The sequence below is a fragment of the Panthera leo genome, chromosome E3 (assembly GCF_018350215.1).
Source record: "Panthera leo isolate Ple1 chromosome E3, P.leo_Ple1_pat1.1, whole genome shotgun sequence".
In the NCBI taxonomy this organism is placed as follows: Eukaryota; Metazoa; Chordata; class Mammalia; order Carnivora; family Felidae; genus Panthera; species Panthera leo.
Window position 1 is genome coordinate 24,417,597 of NC_056694.1, and position 18,097 is coordinate 24,435,693.

The window sequence follows — 18,097 nt, forward strand, 5'->3', positions numbered from 1 at the left end:
GGTACCAATAGTTCGTTGACATGACCAATAGTTTGACCAATAGTTCAGAGACATGTCAAGTAAGAAGTTGCTGCAGCTGGATCAAAGAGGTTGTTGCCTGTTTTCTCCTCGAGGATTTTGATGGTTTCCTGTCTCACATTTAGGTCTTTAATCCATTTTGAATTTATTTTTGTGTATGGTGTAAGTAAGTCGTCCAGGTTCACTCTTCTGCATGTTGCTATCCTGTTCTCCCAGCACCATTTGCTAAAAAGACCGTCTTTTTTCCATTGGATACTCTTTTGTGCTTTGTTGCAGATTAGTTGGCCATATATTTGTGGGTCTATTTCTGGGTTCTCTATTCTGTTCCACTGGTCTATGTGTCTATTTTTGTGCCATGCTATACTGTCTTGATGATTCCAACTTTGTAATACAGGCTAAAGTCTGGGATTCTGATGCCTCCAGCTTTGGTTTTCTTTTTCAACATTACTTTGGCTATTCGAGGTCTTTTGTGCTTCCATACAAATTTTAGGATCGTTTGTTCTAACTCTGTGAAGAATACTAGTGCTATGTTGATTGGGCTTGAACTGAATGCATAGATTGCTTTGGGTAGTATTGACATTTTAACGATATTTATTCTTCTAATCCATGAGCATGGAATGATTTTCCATTTCTTTGTGTCCCCTTCAATTTCTTTCATAAGCTTTCCATAGTTTTTAGCGTACAGATCTTTTACCTCTTTGATTACATTTATTCCTAGGTATTTTATAGTTCTTGATGCAATTGTAAATGGGATCGATAACTTGATATTTCTTTCTGTTGCTTCATTATTGGTGCATAGAAATGCAACTGATTTCTGTACATTGATTTTATATCCTGTGGTTTTGTGAATTCATGGATCAGTTCTAGCAGTTTTTTGGTTGAGTCTTTTGGGTTTTCCATGTAGAGCATCATGTCATCTGCAAAAAGTGAAAGTTTGACTTCTTCTTTGCCAATTTAGATACTTTTTATTTCTTTTTGTTGCCTGGTTGGTGAGGCTAGGACTTCCAACACTATGTTAAACAACAGTGGTGAGAGTGGGCATCCCTGTTGTGTTCCTAATCTCAAGCGGAAAGCTCTCAGTTTTTCCCCATTGAGGATGATATTAGTTGTGGGCGTTTCATGTATGGCTTTTATGATGTTAAGTTATGTTTCTTCTATCCCAAATTTCTTGAGGGTTTTTATTAAGAGGGGATGCTGCATTTTGTCAAATGCTTTTACTGCATCTACTAACAGGATCATATGGTTCTTATCCTCTCTTCTATTAATGTGATGTATCATGTTGATTGATTCATGAATATTAAACCAGCCTTGCAGCCCAGGAATGAATCCCACTTGATCATGGTAATTATTTTAGTGTACTGTTGAATTCCATTAGCCAGTAACTTGTTGAGAATTTTTCATCCATATACATCAGGGATAATGGCCTGTAATTCTCCTCTTTAGGGAGGTCTTTGGTTTTAGAATCAAGGTAATGCTGGCTTCATAGTCTGCATCTGGCAGCTTTCCTTCTTTTTCTATTTTTTTTTTTTGAACAGTCTGAGAAGACAAGGTATTAACTCTGCTTTTAGTGTCTGGTAGAATTCCCCCGGGAAGCCATCTGGCCCAGGACTTTTATTTGTTGAGAGATTTGTGATAACTGATTCAATTTCTTCACTGATTATGGGTTTGTTCAAATTTTCTATTTCTTCCTGTTTCAGTTTTGGTAGTGTGTGAGTGTCTAGGAATGTGTCCATGTTTTCCAGATTTCCAGTTTGTTGGCATATAATTTTTCATAGTATTCTCTAATAATTGTTTGCATTTCTGTGGGTGTTGGTTGTGATCTCTCCTCTTTCATTCGTGATTCTATTTGGGTCCTCTCTCCTTTTTGAGAAGTCTGGCTAGGGGGTTATCAATTTTGTTTATTCTTTCAACAAACCAATTCTTTGATTCATTGATCTGTTCTACTGTTTTTTTTTTTTTTTTTTTGGATTCTGTATTGTTTATTTCTGCTCTAATCTTTATTATTTCTCTTCCTCTGCTGGCTTTGGGTTTTATTTGCTGCTGTCTCTCTAGTTCCTTTAGCTATGAGGTTACATTCTAAATTTGGGACCTTTCTTGCTTCTTGAGATAGGCCGGAACTGCAATGTATTATCCTCTTAGGACTGCCTTTGCTGCACCCCAACGGGTTTAGACTGCCATGTTTCCATTTTTATTTGCTTCCATATGTTTTTTTAATTTCTTCGTTACTTTTCTGGTTGACCCATTCATTCTTTAGTAGGATATTCTTTAACCACCAGGTGTGCTTTGATTTGTTCACTGAAGTAACTCTGAAAAAAAAGGAAGGAAGGTGGGGGGAAAGCCTTATCTCATACAAAGAGAAAAATGAAAGGGGCAGGGGAAAAAAAAAAAGACCAGGCAGAAAATCAAAGGAATTACAAGGCTTAATCCTAAGAGAGACAGAGGAAAATAAATAAAAAGGAGATACAGAAAAGGTGTAAAAAGAATAGAGTAAAAATGCCTGATTAAACAATCAGAAGAAAGAAATAAAGAAAGAAGAAAGAAAAAAAGAAAGATGTAGATAGATAATAGGAATTGACCAAAAATCAAAACAGAAACTATAAGCCTGATTCCAAAGGAAAGGAAAGGAAAAAAAAAAAAAAAAAAAAAAAAAGAGGCCGGCAAAAGGAAAAAGAAGGGAAAAGTGAAATAATAATAATAATAATAATAATAATAATAATAATAATTTAAAAAACAGACTAACACACAAAACCATAGAATAGTTCTCTGTTAGTGCCTGGGTCCAGTGGCTGTGCTGGTCTGGAGGAGAGGCCATCTGGTTCAGTCAGTGCCAGTCCCGCTCCAGTTGATAAGCAGTTACCAGGCACAGAGGGGCAGAGTTTGGTATAAGCTGGTCCCACCTCAACTAGGGGCTGCTGTTCTGTTCCATGAAGCCCCATTGTGTTGGTGATGGGGAGAAAAATGGCGACACCCCAAACTCTCCTCCCTGGACTGGGTGCATCAAACCACGCTGTTCAGGCCATCCTCACAGAGTAGCATGGGGGCAAGCCAGCCAGCTTGTCCTGCTCCACAGTCTCCTGTGCCTCCTAGGCGCGCGGCTGTGATTCAAAACCCAATGTCTTAAAGGATCCTGCTCTGCACAAACCTGGGTCTGGGGTAATGCCACTCCGCCCAGCCCACAAAGGGCCTCTGGATGGCGCCTGCAGGGTCTTTTATCCTTGGGAGGGCAATCAATCCTCTTCCCACAGTACTCAAGGGAGGGGACTGCTCTCTCCCAGTGCGCCCCTGAGATCACTACCACACAGAGTGCTGGCTCCCCTCCCCACCAGGCACGCGCACATGGCAGGCTCCAGTCCAGAGAAAGTCGCACACCCCTGAAAACTCTGATCTTTATCTCCTAAGGCTGTTTACAAAGTAGAATCTGGCTCTCTCCGTATTTTTCGTTCCCAGATCCATGGTCCGGAGAGGTTTTTCTCTTGTCCAAGTACAATACCACACTTCCACAGCCTCTCTGGTTTCTCCACAGAAGGGGTCCCCTCTCTTCTGAGCATATGCCTCCTGTTTTATCTCTCCCAATTCGCCAACACGCACATCTGTCCTGCCAAGCTGTCTCTTTCTACCTGTGGAGATTTTTCTGTCATTCTGCAGCCTGTATTCCTGGGTATTCCAAGTGTTTGGAACTCAATACAGGTGTGTTTGAGGGAAGAGGGAAATTCGGGTCCCCCTACTTCTCCGCCATTTTAGCTGCTCCCAGTATGCTAATCACTTTGATTACTAAGCTGAAAAGTCTAAGATCCAGGAAGATTCAGAGAGAACAGCAAAGTTTTAAAAAACTGACCTGACTGTGACAACATGGATAGACCCAGAGGGTATTATGCTAAGTGAAATATGTCAGACAGAGAAACACAAATACCATATGATTTCACTTGTATGCAGAATTGAAAAAACCAAACAAACAAAGCAAAAACTATGGAGAACAAACTGATGGTTGCCAGAAGGAAGATGGGTGGGGAAATGGACAAAAATGGGTGAGGAGGAGTGAGAGGTACTGGCTTCCAATTATGGAATGAATAAGTCACAGGAAGTAAAGGTACAGCACAGGGAACACGGTCTATGGTACTCTAATAGTGTTGTACACTGCCAGGTATAGCTATGCTTATAGTGACCATAATATAATATATAGAGCTGTCAAATCACTGTATTGTACACCTGAAAACTAATGTAACATTGTGTGTTAATTATACTTCGATAATAAATAAATAAATAAGACTTGCATAATACCCCTACGTCTTGCAGTACAGTTTAGCATTTCCTAGAAAACAGTACTTATATTGTTCCTGTGCCTGAAACTACTATCAATTTCTCAAATAATAACAAATTTAAAAAAAACTGAACTGATATTGCAACCACAGCCCACAGAGGTAGGTTGGAACTTGTGGCTTAAACGTAAGCAAGTAGGGTTGCCAGATAAAATACAGGATGCTCAGTTAAATCTGAATTTCAGAGAAGTAACAAATATTTAAGAGGAACACACTTATACTAAAATATTAGCCATACTTCATTTGAAATTCAAATTTAACTGGACACTCTGTATTTTATTTGCTACATCTGGCAACCCTATGACCAGGCCAATTGCCTGCTAAACAAAAATATCAATATTCCCCACATGATTTAAAACAGGACCCAGAGTCTCAGAGTTCAATACACAAATGTCCAGAATATAATCCAAAATTACTCAGCATATAAGATACCACAAGTCTCAGGTTGCACAGGAGGAGACAATCAATAGATACCAATGGTGATAGATATTGGAATTACCTGAAAAAAACAAAAAAACTTTAAAGCAGCTACTATTATATATTCAAGAGAATAATCACAGTCTTGAAACAAAATTTAAAATATAGCAAGTATGAGGGGCTCCTGGGTGGCTCAGTTGGTTGAGCATCCAACTCTTGGTTTTGGCTCATGTCATTATCTCATCGTTCATGAATTTGAGCCGTGCATCAGACTCTGTGCTGACAGTGGGGAGCCTGCTTAGGATTCTCTCACTCCCTCCTTCTCTGCCCCTCCCTGCTCGCTCTCTCTCTCTCTCTCTGTCAAGATAAATAAACTTTAAAAAATAAAAATAAATTTAAAAAAGAAAAAAAAGAAAAGTATGAGCAAAGAAATAGAAGATATGAGAAAAAAACAAAGGGAAATTTTAGAATTGAAAGTAACCAAAATAAAACTCATTGGATAGACTCAAGAGCAGAATGAAGATGATGGAGGAAAGAGTCAGCAAACTTGAAGAAAGATCAATAGAAATTATCCAATATGAACAAAACAGGGGAGGAAGAAATTTTTAAAAAACGAACACCGCCTCCAGATTACGTGGGACAACAAATATAAAGTCTAACATACAATTCATCAGAGTCTCAGAAGACAGGACACAGAGTGTGACGCTGAAAAAATATTTAAAGAAATAAAGGTGGTAAACTTCCAAATGTGGCAAAAGACACAAACGTACAGGTATCACAAGTTGAGCAAACCCCGAATGAGATAAACTGAAGAAATATATGTAGACACATCATAATCAAACTCAAAAATTTAAAACAAATAAAAAGTCCTGAAGAAAAGCCAGAGGAAAACAAGGTTTGGCTCCGCAGAAGCACAGAGTTGGGTGTTTGCATGGAGCGAGCAAGTTCCCTGGCAGGAACTGGTTCCCTTTGGGATTTTGGCTGGGGGATGGGCGAGGGAGATGGCGCTGGCGAGCGCCTTTGTTCCCCACCAAACTGAGCTTTGTCATCCGGGGGGCTCAGCAGCTCTCCCTCCCTTTGTCCTCCAGCCTTCCCGCTTTCCGAGCAGAGCTGTTAACTTATGACCTCCCAGACACTAAGTCGCACTTGCTGTTGGAACACACTCTGTCCGGCCCCTCCGCTTTTGCCAGCCAGACTCGGGGGCTCTGGTTGGCTGGCAGGCTGCCCCTTCGCCCCGGCTTCCTCCCGCCAGTCCGTGGAGCGCGCACCACCTCGCCGCCCTTCCTACCCTCTTCCGTGGGCCTCTCGTCTGCGCTTGGCTCCGGAGACTCCGTTCTGCTAATCCTCTGGTGGTTTTCTGGGTTATTTAGGCAGGTGTAGGTGGAATCTAAGTGATCAGGAGGACGCGTGGTGAGCCCAGCGTCCTCCTACGCCGCCATCTTCCTCACTCCTCCCGGTTGTGTCCTACTCTTGATCTCAGCTCAGGTCTTAATCTCAGGGCCCACATTGGGCTCCATGATGGGCATGAAGTATATCCCTACAATTCTACAGCTTTACAATTTAAAACTGGGAAAAAGAAGAAATTAAAGAACATCTAAATAAATGAAAAGACATCTCATGTTCATGGACTCAAAGTACTCCCCAAATTGATGGCAGTACTCCCCAAATTGAACTAAGAATCAATCAATCCCCAACTGCTTTTTGTAGAAATGAATACATGGATTCTAGAATTCATATGGAAGGGCAAGGAACCCTGGATAGCCAATCTTGAAAGAGAACAAAGTTCGAGGGCTCACACTTACTAATTTCAATACTTTCTACAAAGTGACAATAATCAAAATAGTATGGTACTGGCATAAGCACAGATATATAAAACAAGGGAACAGAGTTGAGAGTCTAGCAATAAACCCATTCATCTATGTTCAACAGATTTGCAGCAAGGGTCTCACGTTCATTCAAGAGGAAATAACAGTCTTTTGAACATACAGTGCTTAAGCAACCAACATACAAAACAATAAAGTTCAACTCTTACCTTGTACCACATACAAACATTAATTCAAATGGATTAAACAGCCAAATGTAAGAGCTAAAACAATAAACTCCAAAAAAAAAAAAAAATTGGAGTAAATCTTCACAATCTGGATTTAGCAATGCAATCTTAGGATACCAGATAAAGGTACAGATAAATTCGGCTTCATCAGAATAAAACTATTGAGTACTGAAGGGTACTAAAAGACAACTCATGAATGGAATGAAAATATTTTCAAATTATATATCTGATAAGGGTTTCATATACTGAATATTTATAAAGCACTCTTACAACTCAACAACAAAATGACAAACCAATTAAATAATGAGCAAAAGGATCTAAATAGGCATTTCTCCAAAGAAATTACACAAATGGCCAAGGAGGACATAAAAAGATGCTCAACATCACGAGTCATTACGGAAATGCAAATCGGGATTACCATGAGATACCACTAGAATGGCTATTTAAAACACACACACACACACACACACACACACACACACACACACACACACAAACACACACACACTTTTTAACAGAAAAAAAAAAGCGTTGGCAAGAACTTGAAAACCTGGAACCCTCACACACTGCTGGTGGGCATGTGAAATGGTACAGCTGCTGTGAAAAAGTCTGGCAGTTCCTCAAAAAGTTAAACATACAGGGGTGCCTGGATGGCTCTATTGGTGGAGGATACGACTTGATCCTGGGAGTCAGGAATTCAAGCCCCACCTTAGACGTAGAGATTACTTAAATACACACACAAAAAAAATTTTTTTTGAAGCTAAACATGTAATTACCATATGACCCTGCAATTCCACTTCTAGGTATATACCCAACAGACTACAAAACATGTCCATGCAAAAATACGTACACTAATGTTCATAGTAGCATTATTGGTAATAGTCAAAAAGTAGAAACCCAAAAGTTCATCAACTAATGAACAAACAAAATGTGGTATATCCAAAAACTGACTGAGGTACTGATAAACACCCAGGAACCTTGAAAACGGTTTTTTTGACCGGAAGATGGCAGTGTAGGAGGATGCTGGACTCACCTTGTCCTGCTGATCGCTTAGATTCCACCCACATCTGCCTAAATAACCCGAAAAACGCTGGAAGACTGGCAGAACAGAGTCTCCGGAGCCAAGTGTAGGCGAGAGGCCCACGGAAGAGGGTAGGAAGGGCAGAGAGGTGGTGCGCCCTACATGGACTGGCAGGAGGGAGCCGGGGGGTGGAGGGGCAGCCCGCCCTGTAAAGCAGAGCCCCTGAAGTCTGGCTTGCAAAAGCAGAGGGGCTGGACTCCGTGAGTTCTGAAAGCCAGCGGGACTTAACATCTGGAATTTTAAAAGTCAACAGCTCTGCTCTCAAAGAGTGGGGAAGGCGAGAGGGCACCAGGAGGGAGAGTTGCTGAGCCCTGGAAGGCAGAGTTCAGCTTGGCGGGGAACAAAGGCGCTGGCCAGTGCCAGATCCCTTTCCCATCCCCCAGCTGAAATCCCAAAGACAACCTGTTCCTGTCACCAAACTTGCTTGCACCGCACAAATTCTGTGCTTCTGTGGATACATCTCTCCGACAGGTCTGCCTCCCTCCCAGTGCTGCAGGGCCCCTCCCACAGGGGGCCACCAACAGCAAAGCAAGCTCAGCCTGCACCTTCCGCCCCTGTGCACCTTGTGGATCCACCCTGACTAACACACCAGATCCCATCAGTGTAGCACGATGAGCCTGGCAGTGTGCAAGTAGCCCAGACAGGGGCCATACCACTCCACAGTGAGTCCTGCCCCTGGGAGAGGGGAAGATAAGGTACACGCCAGTCTGACTATGGCCCCAGCGGTGGGCTGGGGACAGACATCGGGTCTGTCTGCAGCCGCGCCCACCAACACAAGTTACTCCAGACAGCACAGGGGAAGGGCCCTGAAGTTTGGAGCCACTGCAGAGACTACCCAAAATGACAAAATGGAAGAACTCTCCTCAAAATAAACTCAGGGAAGTAGCGACAGCTAACACAATATAATGGAACAAGAATTTAGAATAATAGTCATAAAATTAATCGCTGGGCTTGAAAAAAGCATAGAGGACAGCAGAGAATCTATTGCTACAGAGATCAAGGGACTAAGCAATAGTCATGAGGAGCTAAACAATGCTATAAATGAAGTGTGAAATAAAATGGAGGTGACCACAGCTAAGATTGAAGACGCGGAGGAGAGAATAGATGAATTAGAAGATAAAAATATGGAAAAAGAGGAAGCTGAGAAAAAGAGATAAAAAATTCCAGGAGTATGAGGGGAGAATTAGAGAACTAAGTGATACAATCAAACGCTACAATATCAGTATAATAGGAATTCCAGAGGAGGAAGAGCGAGAGAAAGGGGCTGAAGGTGTACTTGAACAAATCATAGCTGAGAACTTCCCTAATTTGGGGAAAGAAAAAGGCATTGAAATCCAAGAGGCACAGAGAACCCCCTTCAGACATAACTTGAATCGATCTTCTGCACGACATATCATAGTGAAACTGGCAAAATACTAGGATAAAGAGAAAATTCTGAAAGCAGCTAGGGATAAACAGGCCCTAACTTACAAACGGAGACCCATAAGACTAGTGGCAGACCTATCTACTGAAACTTGGCAGGCCAGAAAGGAATGGCAGGAAATCTTCAATGTGATAAACAGAAAAAATATGCAGCTGAGAATCCTTTATCCAGCAAGTCTGTCATTCAGAATAGAAGGAAAGATAAAGGTCTTCCCAAACAAACAAAAACTGAAGGAATTCATCACCACTAAACCAGCCCTACAAGAGATCCTAAGGGGGATTCTGTGAGTGAAATGTTGCAAGGACCACAAAGTACCAGAGACCTCACTACAAGCATGAAACCTACAGACATCACAATGACTCTAAACCCATATCTTTCAATAATAACACTGAATGTAAATGGACTAAATGCGCCAACCAAAAGACGTAGGGTATCACAATGGATAAAAAAAACAAGACCCATCTATTTTCTGTCTACAAGAGACTCATTTTAGACCTGAGGACACCTTCAGATTGAAACTGAGGGGATGAAGAACTATCTATCATGCTATTGGAAGTCAAAAGAAAGCTGGAGTATCCCTACTTATATCAGACAAACTAGACTTTACATTAAAGGCTGTAACAAGAGATGAAGAAGGGCATTATATAATAATTACAGAGTCTATCCATCAGGAAGAGCTAGCAATTATAAATGTCTATGCGCCAAATACGGGAGCCCCCAAATATATAAAACAATTCATCACAAACACAAACAACATTATTGATAAAAATGTGGTAATTGCAGGGGACTTTAATATTCCACTTAGAGCAAGGGACAGATCATCTAGACACAGGATCAATAAAGAAACAAGGCCCTGAATGGGCCTTTTTTTAAAAAAAAAAAAAAAAAAAAAAGAAAGAAACAAGCGCCCTGAATGATACATTGGATCAGATAGACTTCACAGATATATTTAAACTCTGCATCCCAAAGCAACAAGATATACTTTCTTCTCGAGCGCACATGGAACATTCTCCAAGATAGATCACATACTGGGTCACAAAACAGCCCTTCATCAGTATACAAGAATTGAGATCATACCATGCACACTTTCAGACCACAATGCTATGAAGCTTGAAATCAACCACAGGAAAAAGTCTGGAAAACCTCCAAAAGCGTGGAGGTTAAAGAACACCCTACTAAAGAATGAGTGGGTCACCCAGGCAATTAGAGAAGAAATTTAAAAATATATGGAAACAAATGAAAATAAAAACACAACAATCCAAATGCTTTGGGATGCAGTAAAGGCAGTCCTGAGAGGAAAATACATTGCAATCCAGGCCTATCTCAAGAAACAAGAAAAATCCCAAATACAAAATCTAAAGCACACCTAAAGGAAATAGAAGCAGAACAGCAAAGACAGCCCAAACCCAGCAAAAGAAGAGAAATAATAAATATCAGAGCAGAAATAGACAATATAGAATCCAAAAAAACTGTAGAGCAAATCAATGAAACCAAGAGTTGGTTTTTTGAAAAAATAAACAAAATTGATAAACCTCTAGCCAGGATTCTCAAAAAGAAAACGGAGATGACCCAAATAGATAAAATCATGAATGAAAATGGAATTAGTACAACCAATCCCTCAGAAATACAAGCAATTATCAGGGAATACTTGGAAAAATTATATGCCAACAAACTGGACAACCTGGAAGAAATGGACAAATTCCTAAGCACCCACATACTTCTAAAACTCAAACAGGAAGAAATAGAAAACTTGAACCGTCCCACAACCAGCAAAGAAATTGAATTGGTTATCAAAAATCTCCCAACAAATAAGAGTCCAGGACCAGATGGCTTCCCTGGGGAATTCTACCAGACATTTAAAGGAGAGATAATACCTATCCTTCTCAAGCTGTTCCAAAAAATAGAAAGGGAAGGAAAACTTCCAGACTCATTCTATGAAGTCAACATTACTTTGATTCCTAAACCAGACAGAGACCCAGCAAAAAAAATAGAACCACAGGCCAATATCCCTGATGATTATGGATGCAAAAATTCTCACTAAGATATTTGCAAATCAAATTCAACAGCATATAAAAACAATTATTCACCATTATATCACCACCCATGATCAAGTGGGATTCATTCCTGGGCTGCAGGGCTGGTTCAACATTCGCAAAAAAATCAGTGTGATACATCACATCAATAAAAGAAAAGATAAGAACCATATGATCCCATCAATCAATGCAGAAAAAGCATTTGACAAAATTCAGCATCCTTTCTTAATAAAAACCCTCGAGAAAGTCGGGATAGAAGGAACATACTTAAAGATCATAAAAGCCATTTATGAAAAGCCTACAGCTAATATCATCCTCAATGGGGAAAAACTGAGAGCTTTTTCCCTGAGATCAGGAACACGACAGGGATGTCCACTCTCACCGCTGTTGTTTGACATAGGGTTGGAAGTGCTAGCATCAGCAATCAGACAACAAAAGGAAATCAAAGGCATCAAAATTGGCAAAGATGAAGTCAAGCTTTCACTTTTTGCAGATGACATGATACTATACATGGAAAATCCGATAGACTCCACCAAAAGTCTGCTAGAACTGATACATGAATTCAGCAAAGTTGCAGGATACAAAATCAATGTACAGAAATCAGTCGCATTCTTATACACTAATAATGAAGCAACAGAAAGAGAAATAAAGAAACTGATCCCATTCACAATTGCACCAAGCAGCATAAAATACCTAGGAATAAATCTAACCAAAGATGTAAAAGATCTGTATGCTGAAAACTATAGAAAGCTTATGAAGGAAACTGAAGAAGATACAAAGAAATGGAAAAACATTCCATGCTCATGGATTGGAAGAATAAATACTGTGAAAATGTCATTACTACCCAAAGCTATCTACACATTCAATGCAATCCCAATCAAAAATGCACCAGCATTCTTCTCGAAGCTAGAATAAGCAATCCTAAAATTTGTATGGAACCACAAAAGACCCTGAATAGCCAAAGTAATATTGAAGAAGAAGACCAAAGCAGGAGGCATCACAATCCCAGACTTTAGCCTCTACTACAAAGCTGTCATCATCAAGACAGCATGGTATTGGCACAAAAACAGACACATAGACCAATGGAATAGAATAGAAACCCCAGAACTACACCCGCAAAAGTATGGCCAACTAATCTTTGACAAGGCAGGAAAGAATATCCAATGGAAAAAAGACAGTCTCTTTAATAAATGGTGCTGGGAGAACTGGAGAGCAACATGCAGAAGAATGAAACTAGACCACTTTCTTACACCATTCACAAAAATAAACTCAAAATGGATGAAGGACCTGAATGTGAGACAGGAAACCATCAAAACCCTAGAGGAGAAAGCAGGAAAAGACCTCTCTGACCTCAGCCACAGCAATTTCTTACTTGACACAAATCCAAAGGCAAGGGAATTAAAAGCAAAAATGAACTATTGGGACCTCATCAAGATAAAAATCTTCTGCACTGCAAAGGAAACAATCAACAAAACTAAAAGGCAACCAACGGAATGGGAAAAGATATTTGTAAATGACATATTGGACAAAGGGCTAGTATCCAAAATCTTTAAAGAACTCACCAAACTCCACACTCAAAAAACAAATAATCCAGTGAATGGGCAGAAAACATGAATAGACACTTCTCTAAAGAAGACCTCCAGATGGCCAACAGGCACATGAAAAGATGCTCAACGTCGCTCCTCATCAGGGAAACACAAAACAAAACCATACTCAGATACCACCTCACCCCAGTCAGAGTGGCTAAAATGAAGAAATCAGGAGACTATAGATGCTGGTGAGCACGTGGAGAAATGGGAACCCTCTTGCACTGTTGGTGGGAATGCAAATTGGTGCAACCGCTCTGGAAAACAGTGTGGAGGTTCCTCAAAACATTAAAAATAGATCTACCCTATGACTCAGCAATAGCACTGCTAGGAATTTACCCAAGGGATACAGGAGTGCTGATGCATAGGGGCACTTGTACCCCAATGTTTATAGCAGCACTTTCAACAATAGTCAAATGATGGAAAGAGCCTAAATGTCCATCAACTGATGAATGGATAAGGAAATTGTGGTTTATATACACAATGGAATACCACTTGGCAATGAGAAAGAATGAAATATGGCCTTTTGTAGCAATGTGGATTAAACTGGAGAGTGTTATCCTAAGTGAAATAAGTCATACAGAAAAAGACAGATACCATATGTTTTCACTCTTATGTGGATCCTGAGAAACTTAACAGAAGACCATGGGGGAGGCGAAGGGGGAAAAAAAAGTTAGGGAGGGAGCCAAACCATAAGAGACTCTTAAAAATTGAGAATAAACTGAGGGTCGATGGGGGGTGGGAGGGAAGGGAAAGTGGATGATGGGCATTGAGGACGGCACCTGTTTGGATGAGCACTGGGTGTTGTATGGAAACCAATTTGACAATAAATTTCATATTAAAAAAAAAAAAAAGAATCTTGAAAACATTATCCTCAGTAAAAGAAGCCAAACATAAAAGCCCACACATTATATGATTCTATTCATATGAAATACCCAGAATTGGCTAATCCATAGAGATAGAAAGGTTAGTGGTTGCCAGGGACTGTAGATAAGAGGGAATAGCAAGTGACAGCTCAGTGAGTATAGAGTTTAAGAATGATAAATAATGTTCTTAAAAAAACAAAAACAAAAAAAATATTCTGGAATTAGGTAGTGGTAATGTCGGCACAACACTGTGAATATAATAAAAGCCACAGAGGTCTAATACTTTAAAATGGTAGAAATGGGGGGCACCTGGGTGACTCAGCAGGTTAGGCCTCCAACTCTTGATTTTGGCTCAAGTCATGATCCCAGAGTTCATGGGATCAGCCTAGGTGCTGAAAGTGGGGAGCTTGCTTGGGATTCTCTCTCTCTCCTTCTCTCTGCCCCTCCCCCCACTCTTGTGCATCTCAAAATAAACAAACTTAAAAAAAAAAAACAACCCAGAAAAAAAACCCTATAAGATAGGTAAGATCATACTCCTACATTATAGCTAGATTCACAAAGGTCAACTCACTTCCCTAACGTCAAATTAAAACCAAAGCTGGGGCACTTCCCCAAACCTTCCTTCTAATCATTAAGCTACAACCAAAATAAAAAATAAAATAAAAACAGTTAAATTCAAACCTACGTCTCCAATGGGTTTTTGAGTTTGTATTCGTTTTGGGGAATGCGAGATACAGGTTTTCCAGGAGGAGCGCCAACAAGGGGGTGGAACTCCGGAAGAGTCCGGGAGCACCCTCCGCCACAGCCCGGGAACTTGGAGAGAATGACCCCAAGCGGGGAAGACCGGACGGGAGGACCCCAAGGCAGAGAACTGCGACACTCACCACACAGGCATCCAAAGCGCCACACCTGCCTATCTGCCGCCACCTCCCACGCTCAGGTGCACGCGCGAGTTCCGCCTGCGACACGATGTCGGGAACGCCCTATCCAACCGCCCCGCCGCGGGTTTACCGCCCCTGGATCTCTCTGTCCTCTCCAAGGCGCGCTACCCGGCGGGCGGGAGGACCCAGAGCGCTCCGCTGGGGCCCCATCACCGCCCACCCGCCAAGCGCCCTCCCGTGGCCGTTCCCCAGCCTGCCCCTCCCCACCGCCCACCCAGCGCCTACAAGCCCAGCCCAACTTCCGACTTCGAGGGTGTGTCTCTGCTTCCTTCTCCTGGCACCTCCCCAACTAGAAAAGGAGGAGGGAAGTGAGATGCTCACCTTGGCTGCAACGTTTAAGGGGAAGCCAACTGAGTAATCAAGAGCAATATTTTTGATTAATTTTTAGTTTTCAAAATAAAAAAAATCAAATATAAAAGTGCCGTGAGGTGCGAGGGTAGTCCTGACCCTGTTTTTATTTAAAACTTTGGTATTTTGTTCATGGTGGATTTTTTTCTTCTTGGTGTTTTAATTTTTTTCAATATTGCACTTAAAACAATTTTTTGAAAATCTTTTAAAAGTAGTGTGTATTTTGAGTTCTGAATATGTCTCTTAAATTTGGCGCTTGAAGTGAGTACCTTAGCCACTGTGTTTGCCTCATCCTAGTGACGGCTCTGCCCTGCCATCACCTTCAGCATGGTAGTGGCAGAAAATCTAGAGAAGTACAAGTGGCCACCTCCTGGGGTGGGGGAGGCGGAAGCTAGCAGAGGACTTCCAGAATTCCAGAAGCAGGTTTGCCTTGCCCCTGGACAAAGCCTCAGGGGAGGACAGGGAATGGGCAGTGACACCAGTGACGTCTTTACCAGTCCCTGCATTGCTACGTTTATTAATATTCTTTCTATGAAGTCATTACTACTAAGAGGACTTTCATTATTTTAATAATAATAAAATAAAAACATCAATAGCACTTAATAATACTAACATAATACAGTCAAACCTCGGATTGTGAGTAACTTCCTCAAGTGTTCAGCAAGAGGAGCACACATTTCTAATAAATTTTAACTGTACCTGATGCGGAATGTCACGTGATCATAACTGAGCCAATGGTTCTTCTCCCCCTTCCCCCATCTCTGCGGCATTGTGGGTGATTGTCTCCCATGCCCGGATGCCCGGTCTCAGGCTGTGGTGTTTGACAGAAATCGGTGATTTTTCAGAACATTGGAAGGTGCCCACAACTGACACTAGTGTATCTTTTGTCCCTTCAAAGCACCTATGGATGGTCCTTTGCCTTTCCACACAAGAGTAAGCTTAGGAATGCTTTGCTTCATTCTAGGTCAGGCTGCCTGCAGACACAGACCCTTTCTTCCGCTGTCTTATTACCAGTTACATTAAATACAGTCTATGACAAGAATTTATTAATACTGTACTGTAGTCAACATCCATTAGCGATAGTGAAACTCATCCTACACAAAAACCCTCCTCTCTCTTGTCTCCCTCACACCAGCCACGAAGGTTTTTAAAGGTAAGTTCAGGTTAATTTGTTTATTTTTCTTTATATTTTGTATTTTCTTTATTATCTTGTATTATATTACAGTATTGTGATCATCTTATATGAATATTTTGGGGTTGTGGAATGAATCCTCTGAGTTTTCATTATTTCTTCTGGGGGAAATTCGCTTTGATACATAAGTGCTTTGTATTACAAGCATGTTTCTGGAATGAATTATGATCACAAACAAAGGTTTTACTGTACTTATTAAGAATACTCATGAAACACCAACCTGCTAAACACAACAAAATGATTTCATTTATGCCTCTGGGAGACACAAATTCTGGGAGGTTGGTTCTAATATTATCTGATTTTACAATTGAGGAAACAGCATAAAGGTGGTAAAGTATCTTGTACATCCAGTATGTACAAGTAGTAAAAACCAGGACCCAAATCCAAACTAGCTGATCTCAGAGCCTTTTCTTAGGAATCACTAATGGAGAAGCTCCTAATCCTCTACCTGAGAATGATTTGGTGGTGATTTCATCAAAAAAGGCATTAGAACACCAGTAAAACCCTTAGAGACAAATTGGGATATTAGGACATCTGTTAACAATGCATCACACTGATGAGTTAAACTAACATTTATGTAGTTGACCCATAAACATTAGGTTTTTGAAGTACGCAGGTCCACTTCAGATTTTTTTTTTTTTTTGTAAATACAGTCCAGCACTGTAAATGTATTTTCTCTTCCTTATGATTTTCTTAATAACATTTTCTTTTCTCCAGCTTACTTTATTGTAAGAATACAGTATATGATACAGCATACAAATTATATGTTAATTGGTATGCTTATGTTATGCTTATGTTATCAGTAAGGCTTTTCTGGTCAATAGTAGTTAAGTTTTGGAGAGGAAAAAGTTATATGTGGATTTTTGACTGTGTGTGAGGGGGTGTGTTGGTGCCCCTAACCCCTATGTTGTTCAACGGTAGATTGTAATCATTTTCATAAATCCCTAAATGTATATGAAACTCTTAACAACCATTCCAGATGGAAGCTCTTTGTAAACTAGGCATAAAAGGGTGTTTATTTCTATGTCACCCAAAAGCATGCCATATCCCTCACTGTCTCAGCCAACTTCAGTGACACCCTCCCCCTGCCACCCCCCCTTCCCCGGGAACATTTGGGGGCAGGGAAGTGTTTATTGAACAACTGGATGGCCTTTCAGTCCACACCTGCAAAACCAGCTTCTAATCTAGATTCTAGATTATGTTCTACAGGTGGACATCAGACTTGTGGTAGTCAGTTGGAATTCAGGACCAACCAGCCTCCCTAAAACCACTATTCCTACCCAGTCTGGGTGGGAGGAAGAAGGCTGCCCTACCCTTCTATGAGGACTTCTTCCAAAGGTGGTCACAGGCTCCTAAGCTCAAACAAGAACTTCCTGTCTGACAAGTCAAATTTTACTAAGGACCTGGGTGATGTTACCCAAACTCATAAAAGGAAGATGACCTTGAGTAATTCACAGACCCTGTCTTTTAAATAGTTAGACAGTTATTTTGATGCAAATTAAAAATGATTAAAAAAGAACATTAATCTCCAATCATATGCTAATTTTGCTTCTACTGAAGCTAAAGAAGGTACTATAATTTTTAACAAAATATATTAAGTAAACAACAAAAGAGATGTCAGAAGGTATTAGAGCCTCCACAGAACCTGCCAGTTGGACTCCTGGCATATGTGATCACCTAAGAATCCGCTTCTACCTGCCAGGTTGTATAACTCCTGACCACAGTCAGAGGTATTGCATAACTTCCATTATGAAAAGGTTCTGCAACCTTGGAACCAGTTACTACCCTGTATACATAATATACAATTTATTTCATTGGTAAATATA